General features: G+C 59.8%; 2 non-coding genes and 1 pseudogene across 2 annotated transcripts in view; all 3 read left to right on the top strand.

The window, feature by feature from the left end:
- The first annotated feature begins 2974 nt into the window (after positions 1 to 2974).
- LOC145273483 (small subunit ribosomal RNA) lies at positions 2975 to 5346 on the top strand (annotated as a pseudogene).
- Positions 5347 to 5744: 398 nt separating this feature from the next.
- On the top strand, positions 5745 to 5902 carry LOC145273548 (5.8S ribosomal RNA). Its single transcript, XR_013866397.1, has one exon. It is a non-coding gene; the product is annotated as a 5.8S ribosomal RNA (ribosomal RNA).
- Positions 5903 to 6494: 592 nt separating this feature from the next.
- The window catches only part of LOC145273241 (large subunit ribosomal RNA), a 5719-nt gene continuing 2213 nt past the window's right edge, over positions 6495 to 10000 (top strand). The window contains exon 1 of the ribosomal RNA XR_013866267.1: positions 6495 to 10000. This exon is cut by the window's right edge and continues 2213 nt beyond it. This is a non-coding gene — a ribosomal RNA (large subunit ribosomal RNA).

A 10000-nucleotide genomic window follows, 5' to 3' on the forward strand; every position in this document is an offset into this window, starting at 1 on the left:
CGCCTACCGACACCGGTCAGGTCGGCGAGGCTCCCGGCGGCCCCGAGCGGGACCACAGGTTGCGGAAGGCGTCCAAGTGAGCGGCGGCGACGCCAGGAGGCCCCCGGGGTCGACTCCGCGGCCCCCGGGTCGGTGTGCGGGCCTCCAGAGCTCGATAAAGTAGTGGTGTCGCTAGCGGTCGAGAAGGCACTTTTCGACGCCTACTGCCACCCCCACATGGCGGTAGGTGTAAAATCGGAATAGACCGGACCAGGAATGTCGAGGGGGAAAAAAATGACAAAGTCCTGGTGTGCCTAGGCGTCGAGAAGGCACTTTGCGACGCCTACCGACATCCCCATGTGGCAGTAGGCGTAAAACTGGAAAATCGCCGACCAGAAATGTCGCTTCGTATAATCGACGTTTTTTTTGACCACCATTTTCAGGTGTCGGAGGTGGGTCTGGACGAATACCAACACCATTTCTGGGGTTTTCCAGTTTGAAAGTTTTATAAAACATGTTCGGTAGGAAGCACACTTTGGTGTGTCGGTTCGTCGGAGCAGCGACTCTTTGCCTCGTGGTGGTCCGGAACGTCTCTACGGGCTTGTCGCAAAGGCGTCAGAAAGTGGCATCTCCGCCGCCTAGGGCTGTCACCGTTATCGCTGTCGCCGCGCTCCAACTTGTTTTGATCCGCCGCCTTCGTTCCTGCCAACCGTGCGCCCGCTCATCGTCGTTAGGTTATAATACGTGGTACGTGTGTGTGCTTCTCCGTGGACCTAGGGCTGCTCGACGTGTCGAACGATATGTTGGAACAACTAACGGCTCCTTTTCCTGGTTCCATAGTCGTCGTGGTACCCGCGTCGTCAGCCATATCTATGTCCACCATGTTTAGCCGATACGTTTGCTGCAGCTTCTGCTTCCGCCTCAGCGTTCGCCGCTCTCAGCCGCCGCTGTTGTTGCTGCCGTTCTGCCATTCAACCACTACCTGCGAATCTTTCGATGATCGGCCGAACGACCCATCGCTGTGCGACCGATAAATCCTCCGGATTAGGGAGAAACGCCGCCGCTCTCTGCCGCCGTCGAACGGAAAAACGTACATTGTAACGAACGAACGAACGAACGAACGAATTAACGAACGAGCGAACAAACAAACAAAAATAGCCGCGGGGGATGCACTATGTAGATCCTGATCCCCTTGTAACCATACGTACGTTGTTCGATGCTCTCCCGTCCTGGAAGTCGCCGCAGCAAACAGGAGGATGAGCAGCAGCAGGCGCCGCCGCCGTAACCGCCGCCTGCCTGCCGCCTCCTACTCCTGTCAGCGTCCGATCTCACAGCCGTGTGAACGTTCGCTGACACCCGATTTCTTTCCGTCTGGCAAAACCTTGGACGTCCCGCTCGCGGTACACGTGCTGCAGCGACTTCTCGTCCGACAACGCATAAGCGTCGACGTCTGCCGCCGCATCTTCTGATACGTGGACGGTGATAGCGCTAGTCCCTTCTTGCGCCACCTCCACCTTTGTTAGCGCCAAAGAAGATCGATCGAGCAGTCGTGGTCGCAGTCGATTAACCCGTTTTCACCGTCCGCAGTTCCCAAGCCGCCGATCAAGTCGTTGCTCTTCTTGTTCGTTCTTCCCATACCGTCGATTTGCACGGCTGCCGGATGAGCCATCCTCTGTCCGGCGAAGCGCTCACGTCAGTGATCGATACTTGCACCGACAGTCCTCCCGCTCGCGACTCGGTGCTCGAATCGGACTCGTTCGTTTTTATCTCGATGCGATTGTGAAAAGGGGGACCGGTCGTCAATGTCGTGTGTGTGTCGACGATGTTGTTCGCCCGGTCCGCCGCGTTGTTGTCGTTTTTTTTTTTTTTTTTTTTTTTCCCCTAACGTTCGCCGTCGCACGGACGAAAGGGTGAGAAAAAAAAAAAAAAGCTCGAAAAAGCCGCCCAAAAAAATCGGACCGAGGAGCCGCTTGCGAGAACGCGCCATGTGCACGTTGTCTCTCCTCGGTTTTCCGAGCACGAACACGACGCCGGTCGGTCGGTCGGTCGACGAAGGCGACGACGAAGGTGACGGGAAAATTTACGCCGCCGCTGCCCTGGTCCAGCTCCTCCCCGATGACGGCTGTGATGTTGACGTTGACGTTGGCGACGACGACGACGACGACGGAGACGACGACGACGACGAGACGGCATCGATGGCGACCACGATGACGACGACCTCGACGAGTTCAGTCTGCACCTTGACCTCCGATGTCCGTGTGCACTGCCGTCGTGCTGTTTGTCGTTTGTCGTATGTATCGCTGTCAAGGGTGCCGTTGTCGTTGTTGTTGTCGACGTTGTTGCTTGCTCTCTCGTCTCGGTCGGTTGGTACGTTGATGACGACGACGACGACGAAGACGACGACGACGACGACGAGACGGCATCGATGGCGACCACGATGACGACGACCTCGACGATTCCAGTCTGCACCTTGACCTCCGATGTCCGTGTGCACTGCCGTCGTGCTGTTTGTCGTTTGTCGTATGTATCGCTGTCAAGGGTGCCGTTGTCGATGTTGTTGTTGTCGACGCTGTCGTCTGTTCTCTCTTCTCGGCCGGCTGTGACGTGGACGTTGACGACGACGACGACGAGACGGAATCGATGTGCGACCACGATGACGACGACCTCGGCGAGTTCAGTCTGCACCTTGACCCTCGATGTCCGTGTGCACTGCCGTCGTGCTGCTTGTCGTTTGTCGTATGTATCGCTGTCAAGGGTGCCGTTGTCGTTGTTGTTGTCGACGTTGGTCGCTTTCGTTCTTTGAGTCTCGGTCTCGGTCCAAGTCAGGGGAGAAACAAAAAAGAGGCCATCAGCGCGGGCAGCGCGCTTCTTCTGACGGCGAACCCCCTCGAAAAATAAATAAACACGTGCCCGTCGTTGTAGTTGTCTGTCTTATGTCGGTCGGTCGGTCGGTCGGTCTGTCGTTCTGTCGAAACAAAGTCCCAAATTCCAACGATACCTGGTTGATCCTGCCAGTAGTCATATGCTTGTCTCAAAGCTTAAGCCATGCAAGTGTAAGTTCACGCCACGCATTAGAACGGGCGAAACCGCGAATGGCTCAGGAACCGGACCTAATCCTCGGGACCGTATTCCTCCTCGGAGGCGATGGATAACTGTGGCAATTCTAGAGCTAATACATGTGACACAGGCCGCGATCGGTCGGGCGCCGTCGTCGCCACGCCTCGCGCGCTGGCACCCGCGTCGGCCGTTCCGGGTCGCGGCGCTACATATTAGACTGAGACCGATGCGCGTCATTCCGTCCTCCCGTCGTCGGCGTTCCCGCTCGCGGGTCCGTTCGGTGGCGGGGCTCATAGGGCGGCGCGCTCCGCTTTGGTGACTCTGGATAACTCACTGGTCGATCGCACGAGCTTTCACGCCCGGCGACGGGTCTCTCGAGGGTCCGCCCTATCAACTGTCGACGGTCGGTTAAGTGCCTACCGTGGTTACTACGGGTAACGGGGAATCGGGGTTCGATTCCGGAGAGGGAGCATGCGAAACGGCTACCACATCCAAGGAAGGCAGCAGGCGCGCAAATTACCCACTCCCGGCACGGGGAGGTAGTGACGAAAAATAACGACGCGGGACTCTGTCGAGGCCCCGCGATCGGAATGAGTACACTTCAAATCCGTTAACGAGGACCAACCGGAGGGCAAGTCTGGTGCCAGCAGCCGCGGTAATTCCAGCTCCGGTAGCGTATATTAAAGTTGTTGCGGTTAAAAAGCTCGTAGTCCGAACTCGGGTTCGTGGTCGCGCAAGCGGCCCCGGGGCGGCGGCGCCATCGTCCGTCGTTGACTTTGGTCGTCCGTTCGCATTCCCGGCCCTTTCCGCCGGTGTCAACCGCTAGCATACCCGCCACGCGGTCCTGCCGGCGAGGGTGGACGAGGAGGTCGTGATCGGGATCCGGGAAAAAAAAAACAAGTGGTCGTCGGTTCGGTTCCGGGAGTAGTCTAACGGGGGGGTGCTACGTGTGTGTGTTTGGGTGCGTTCATTCGCATCCCCGCACTCTGACCCCCGCGCTTCTCTCCCTCTCCCTTTCCGCGCGTTCCTCTTTTTTTTTGAACCCCCCGGTCCGCTCCGAGTCCCTGCTTCGTGTCTTGTCTGCGCGCGGTGTTGCGGTCGGCGGTTTCTCCTCCAAGGGTGCTCTTAACCGAGTGTCCGCGGCGGCCGGTACGTTCACTTTGAAAAAATTAGAGTGCTCAGAGCGGGCTGTTCAAGCTTGCATACGATAAGCATGGAATGATGGAAGAGGGCCTCGTCTACGTCTGTCGGTCTCCGTCTACGGCGAGGCAATGATCGAAGGGAGCGGTCGGGGCCACTCGTATTGCGACGTTAGAGGTGAAATTCTTGGATCGTCGCAAGACGAACTGCAGCGATGGCGTGTGGCAAGCACGTTTTCCTCGATCAAGAGCGAAAGTCGGAGGTTCGAAGACGATCAGATACCGTCGTAGTTCCGACCGTAAACGATGCCGACCGGCGATCCGCCGGCGTTCGCTTCCATGACCCGGCGGGTAGCCTGCGGGAAACCAGAGTTCGGTTCCGGGGGGAGTATGGTTGCAAAGCTGAAACTTAAAGGAATTGACGGAAGGGCACCACCAGGAGTGGAGCCTGCGGCTTAATTTGACTCAACACGGGAAAACTCACCCGGTCCGGACACCGGTAGGATTGACAGATCGATAGCTCTTTCTCGATTCGGTGGGTGGTGGTGCATGGCCGTTCTTAGTTGGTGGAGCGATCCGTCTGGTTGATTCCGATAACGAACGAGACTCCGGCCTGCTAACTAGTGCGCCGATGTCAGTGATTTTTACGGCGGGCTCGGCGTCCTCCGTGGCGCTCGGGTCCGGGTCGGTTTTCTCACGCACTTCTTAGAGGGACGGGTGGCAGAAAGCCACACGAGGCGGAGCGATAACAGGTCTGTGATGCCCTTAGATGTCCGGGGCCGCACGCGCGCTACACTGGAGGTATCAGCGGGGACTTCGCCCCGGCCCGAGAGGGTTGGGAAACCTCTGAACCACCTCCCGTGATAGGGATCGGGGCCTGTAACCAACCCCGTGAACGAGGAATTCCCGGTAGGCGCGGGTCAACAGCCCGCGTCGATCACGTCCCTGCCCTTTGTACACACCGCCCGTCGCTACTACCGATCGAACGGTCCGGTGAGGTCCTCGGATCTGGCCGACGACGCCGCCGGGCAGTGCGCGACGTGTCCGTCACGACACTCGTGCATCTACGCCTCGGCGTTCGATGCCTGGAGAAGACGACCGAACCCGATCGTTTAGAGGAAGTAAAAGTCGTAACAAGGTTTCCGTAGGTGAACCTGCGGAAGGATCATTACCGTTTTCCCGTTCGAGACTGGTTTGTTGTTTTCCGGCCTACCTCCTCTGTCTGTCGGCGTCAACGCCTCGAATGCGCGCAAACAAACCTATAAAAGGCGGAGCGAGAGATAGATTTGTGGTGACGCGGAGGTTTTTAAAGCCCCAGCTCTTCTTGCTTGCTTCCGCGTCTTACCACCTGTTTGTTTTTTCGCCCACCGCAAGTGATGGCCGCTTCTTCTTTGCCTTGTCGCCGCTTTATCGTTTTTTTTGTTTTTTTGCAGCCGCTGTGCCACCGCCGCTAGCTAAAAAAACAAACTACTCGCGACATTGCAATGCCGTCACGCCTCCTCGCACAGACCTCCTCGCACACTACTAAATCTATATAAACAAAAACTAATATAAAAAAACCAAGTGCTGAACCCTGGACGGGGGATCACTCGGCTCGTCCGTCGATGAAGAGCGCGGCCAGCCGCGATAACTGATGCGAATTGCAGGACTCAGTGAACATCGACACCTCGAACGCACATTGCGGCCCCGAGATCCCTTGTCTCGGGGCCACGTCCGGTCGAGAGGCGGAACGTTACATGTCTTTCTCCGTTAACGAAACGACATCTTGCCGTCCCCGTGCCCGCCCGGTCCTCGGCACGGTGGTAACCGGGACGTCGCAGGAGCGAGTGACGAGGGGGAAAAAAATAAAAAAAGAATTGACTCCTTTCAATGTCTTTTTTTTTTTTAAAACCCTCTCCGGCCTCCTCCTTCGTCTCCCGCTGGCAGACCGCGGAGTCTTTTCCCTTTTCGACCGCGTGAAGAAACACTGTGGAGGAGGAGCAGGAGGAGTCTGTCCGAAAGCAGCCGAAGGGAGACCAAAAAAAAAGTACCGACCTAACCGACTGCCGACGTAAGCGCCGCCTGCTCGTCTCGCTCTCTGCCTCATGAAGGTGTCTCTCAGCGACGCCTCGAGCAGCGCGACGAGCACGGCCGTCGCACCGTAAAAAGGTGGCCGCGTCGTAGGCAACGCAACGTCGGATGGGGAGGACCCACGCTTTTTTTTAATTGTTGGCTTCTTCATTTTCGGTCGGACGGGCGCTATATCGGCCAGCCGTCGTCACACGGAGGGTACCGATCGAGATTCCTCTCCTCCAAACACCACACTCTACTAAAAACCGCCGCCCTCGGCTCGGACGAGACGACCCGCTGAACTTAAGCATATCGCTAAGCGGAGGAAAAGAAACCAACCGGGATTCCCTTAGTAACGGCGAGTGAACCGGGAGAAGCCCAACGCCGAATCCCGTCGCAAGTTAAAGGCTTCGGGACGTGTGGCGCATGGGTCGAAGGCAGCCGTTCGTTTTCGTCTCGCATAGTTCGGAGTTCCCTCGATCGGGGCCGCCCGCGGCGGGTGCCAGGCCCATTCGGTGCGGACGGCGAGCGACGGCCTTCGATCCGAGAGTCGGGTTGCTTGGGAACGCAGCCCAAATCGGGTGGTAAGCTCCATCCAAGGCTAAATACCGGGACGAGTCCGATAGTCGACAAGTACCGTGAGGGAAAGTTGAAAAGAACTTTGGAGAGAGAGTTCAAGAGAACGTGAAACCGCCCAGGGGTAAACGGTGGGACCGCTCACCGCGATCGCGGGGGGACTCAGTCCGGTGCTGCCTAGGCTCGAGCCCAAACTCGATGTGTGTTCTTGAAAGAGAGGCCGTCGCGGCACAGGTCGTCGTTCGTCGTGTCCGCGGGGGACTCGTTCCCCGCGGTTCCAGCTTTTGTGCCCGCGTCGCCGACGAAGGAGACGGGCCGCGTGGATAGCGGGAAGGGAAACGTGGTGACGACCGCGGCGTCGGTAGGTGGCTGCGTCGGTTGGCTGCGACGGAGGGGACTCGTCCTCTCGATCGCTGCTGCCGCCGGGCCCTAACCCGCCGCATCCGTCGCCGCCGCTTCTTCTTTCCTCCTGCTCCCTCCGCGCGCGACTCCGCTGCACCCGTCCCCTTCATCATCGCTCGGCGTAATCATGGCGCGGGCGCTTCGGCGCGACCTCCGCGCGGCCGGCACCGGACGCACTTCCCCTCCGGTCCGTCGTCGCGACCCGTTCCCGGCGTGCAGGTCGAACACGCGGGTTTTTTTCCGTAGGCGGCAGGCGTTTCATCACCCTGAAAACCCCCGTCTTCCCACCTTGTGAAGTCGGGGGCCACCGCCGTCGGGCCCGCGAACGTAACTGCCCCTTTCTGCCGGGAAACGGAGGAAATCTGACACGATCCGTTACACGTGGCGAGCCGGTCCGTTTTGATCCCGCAGGAAGTCGCGTGCGGCGACGCACTCTGTGTGTCGCTCCTTAGGCGCCCCACCGTCTCGGGCGCGTGCGCGATGAGAGGCGGGATAGGACTGGCGCGGCCTCGCCGTCACGCACCTCGCCGACGTTTCGGGTTCTTGTCGGGGGCAACCCCGCCCGCGCCCGTTTCCGTTTCCGGAGAGGTCGCTCGGCGACGCTTTTTACTCGAGCCGCCCGCCACCCCGGGTCAGCGACGTGCATCGGCAACCCACCCGACCCGTCTTGAAACACGGACCGAGGAGTCCTGGCCGTTCGCGAGTCGTAGGGGCCACCTCTGACTAACCCCGAAGGCGAAGCGAAAGCGAGAGAGCGTGTAGGAGGGCGTCGATCGGGAGAGGTGTCGTGGCAAAGTCGTCCGGGGGTCGTCGGGGGGTGTCGTCGGTCTCGTGCCGTCGTCTTCTCCTCGCCTCACCCGCCTCCGAGCCGTGCCCGATCCCGCCGGCGCGGCGTTTTCGGCCTTCCGCCGTCGCTGCTGCGGTGCCCGCAACTTTTCCTTTTTTCTCTCTTCCCGAGAGAGATAGGAGAGGGAAGGCTCGTGGCTGACGTGCGGTTGTTTTTCCCTCCTCCCCGAGAGGGGACCGGCGCATCATCCAAAAAGGGGAATTGCCGGGCGCCAGCTTCCATATCCTCCTTCCGCCCATCGGTGAGATCCCGCGGCTTGAACTAGTCCTATTTTGTCGTCGAGTTTAGGCGCTGCGCGCGGGCGCATCACCCCCGGGTCGGTTTCCCCTTTTTCCGAGTACGACTCGGCCGACTCTGGCGTAGCGAGCGACCAGGGACCCGAAAGATGGCGATCCACGCCCGGTCGGGATGAAGCCAGAGGAAACTCTGGTGGAAGTCCGAAGCGCCTCTGACGTGCAAATCGATCGTCGGAACCGGGTGTAGGGGCGAAAGACCAATCGAGCCGTCTAGTAGCTGGTTCCCTCCGAAGTTTCCCTCAGGATAGCTGGCGCTCGATCGTCGCAATTCCATCCGGTAAGCGAACGATTGGAGGCCCCGGGGCCGTTCACGGCCTCGACCTACTCTCGAACTCGGAACGGGTGGAACGGGCCGACTCTCCCGAACGACGGAGCCGACCCATCCGGCCGCCGCCGCCAGCACGCTTCGCCTGGGCGGTTGGTCACCTCGAATGCGAGTGCCAAGTGGGCCACTTTTGGTAAGCAGAACTGGCGCTGTGGGATGAACCAAACGTCCGGCTAAGGTGCCTAACGCGACGCCCATGAGATCCCCGAAAGGGTGTCGGTCGATATAGACAGCAGGACGGTGGCCACGGAAGTCGGAATCCGCTAAGGAGTGTGTAACAACTCACCTGCCGAATCGACCGGCCCCGAAAATGGATGCGCTGGAGCGACGGACCGATGCCGACCGTCGCGGCGAGGAGCGATGAACTTTCGCGCCGAGAACGATGCCGCGACGAGTAGGAGGGCGCCGCGGCGAGCACGGAAGCCTAGGGCGCGAGCCCGGGTGGAGCCGACCGCGGGTGCAGATCTCGGTGGTAGTAGCAAATATTCGAACGAGACCTTCGAAGACCGAAGTGGAGAAGGGTTCCGTGCCAACGGCGGTCGAGCACGGGTCAGTCGGTCCTAAGACGCGGGCGAAAGTCTTCCCGAAAGGCGCCGGATCCGTTATGAAAGGTGAAAGGAAAGCGAATCGAATCGAATCGAATCAAAAGCCCAAACAAAAAAAAAAGCGGCCGGCCTCCCGTCGAAAGGGAATCGGTTAATATTCCCGAACCCGGACTCGGAGAGGGCCCGGGGGTGGCGACGCTGTCGGCAGCGATGTCGGCGGCGCCCGTCGCTTCCCGGGCGAAACCGCGGTGACGCAAGCGAGCCCGGAGACGTCGCCGGAGCCCCGGGAAGAGTTCTCTCTTCTTCGTAAAGGACCATGTCCGTGGAATCGGCTCGTCCGGAGATACGGAAAAGGTACCTGTAGAGCGCCGCGGCTCGGGCGGCGTCCGGTGCGCTTTCGGCGGCCCTGGAAAATCCGGGTCCGGTTTTCGCAGCTCTCGAGTCGGTCCCGTACCCACCATCCGCAGCAGGTCTCCAAGGTGTACAGCCTCTCGTCGATGGCATCAATGTAGGTAAGGGAAGTCGGCAAAATGGATCCGTACCTTCGGAAGAAGGATTGGCTCCGAGGACCGGGTCGGTCGGGCCGTGCCCGCGCGAAGCGAGGAACTGGTACGGGGCTGTAGCGTTCGCTCCGTTCGCGCTTTGCGGCGAAGGCATAGGGGCCGCGGCGGTCCGTTGTGCGGCGGCGTGTTCCGGTCAAGCGGTCGCGGTCAAGCGAGCGTGTGTTGCGGGTCGGAGAGCGATACGGGTGGGAGTCCGCCGTCGGGCGGCAGGAGTGTGGCGTC

Source organism: Euprymna scolopes, unplaced genomic scaffold (genome assembly GCF_053919585.1).
Source record: "Euprymna scolopes isolate OS-2025 unplaced genomic scaffold, ASM5391958v1 sca1, whole genome shotgun sequence".
NCBI classification, from domain to species: Eukaryota; Metazoa; Mollusca; class Cephalopoda; order Sepiida; family Sepiolidae; genus Euprymna; species Euprymna scolopes.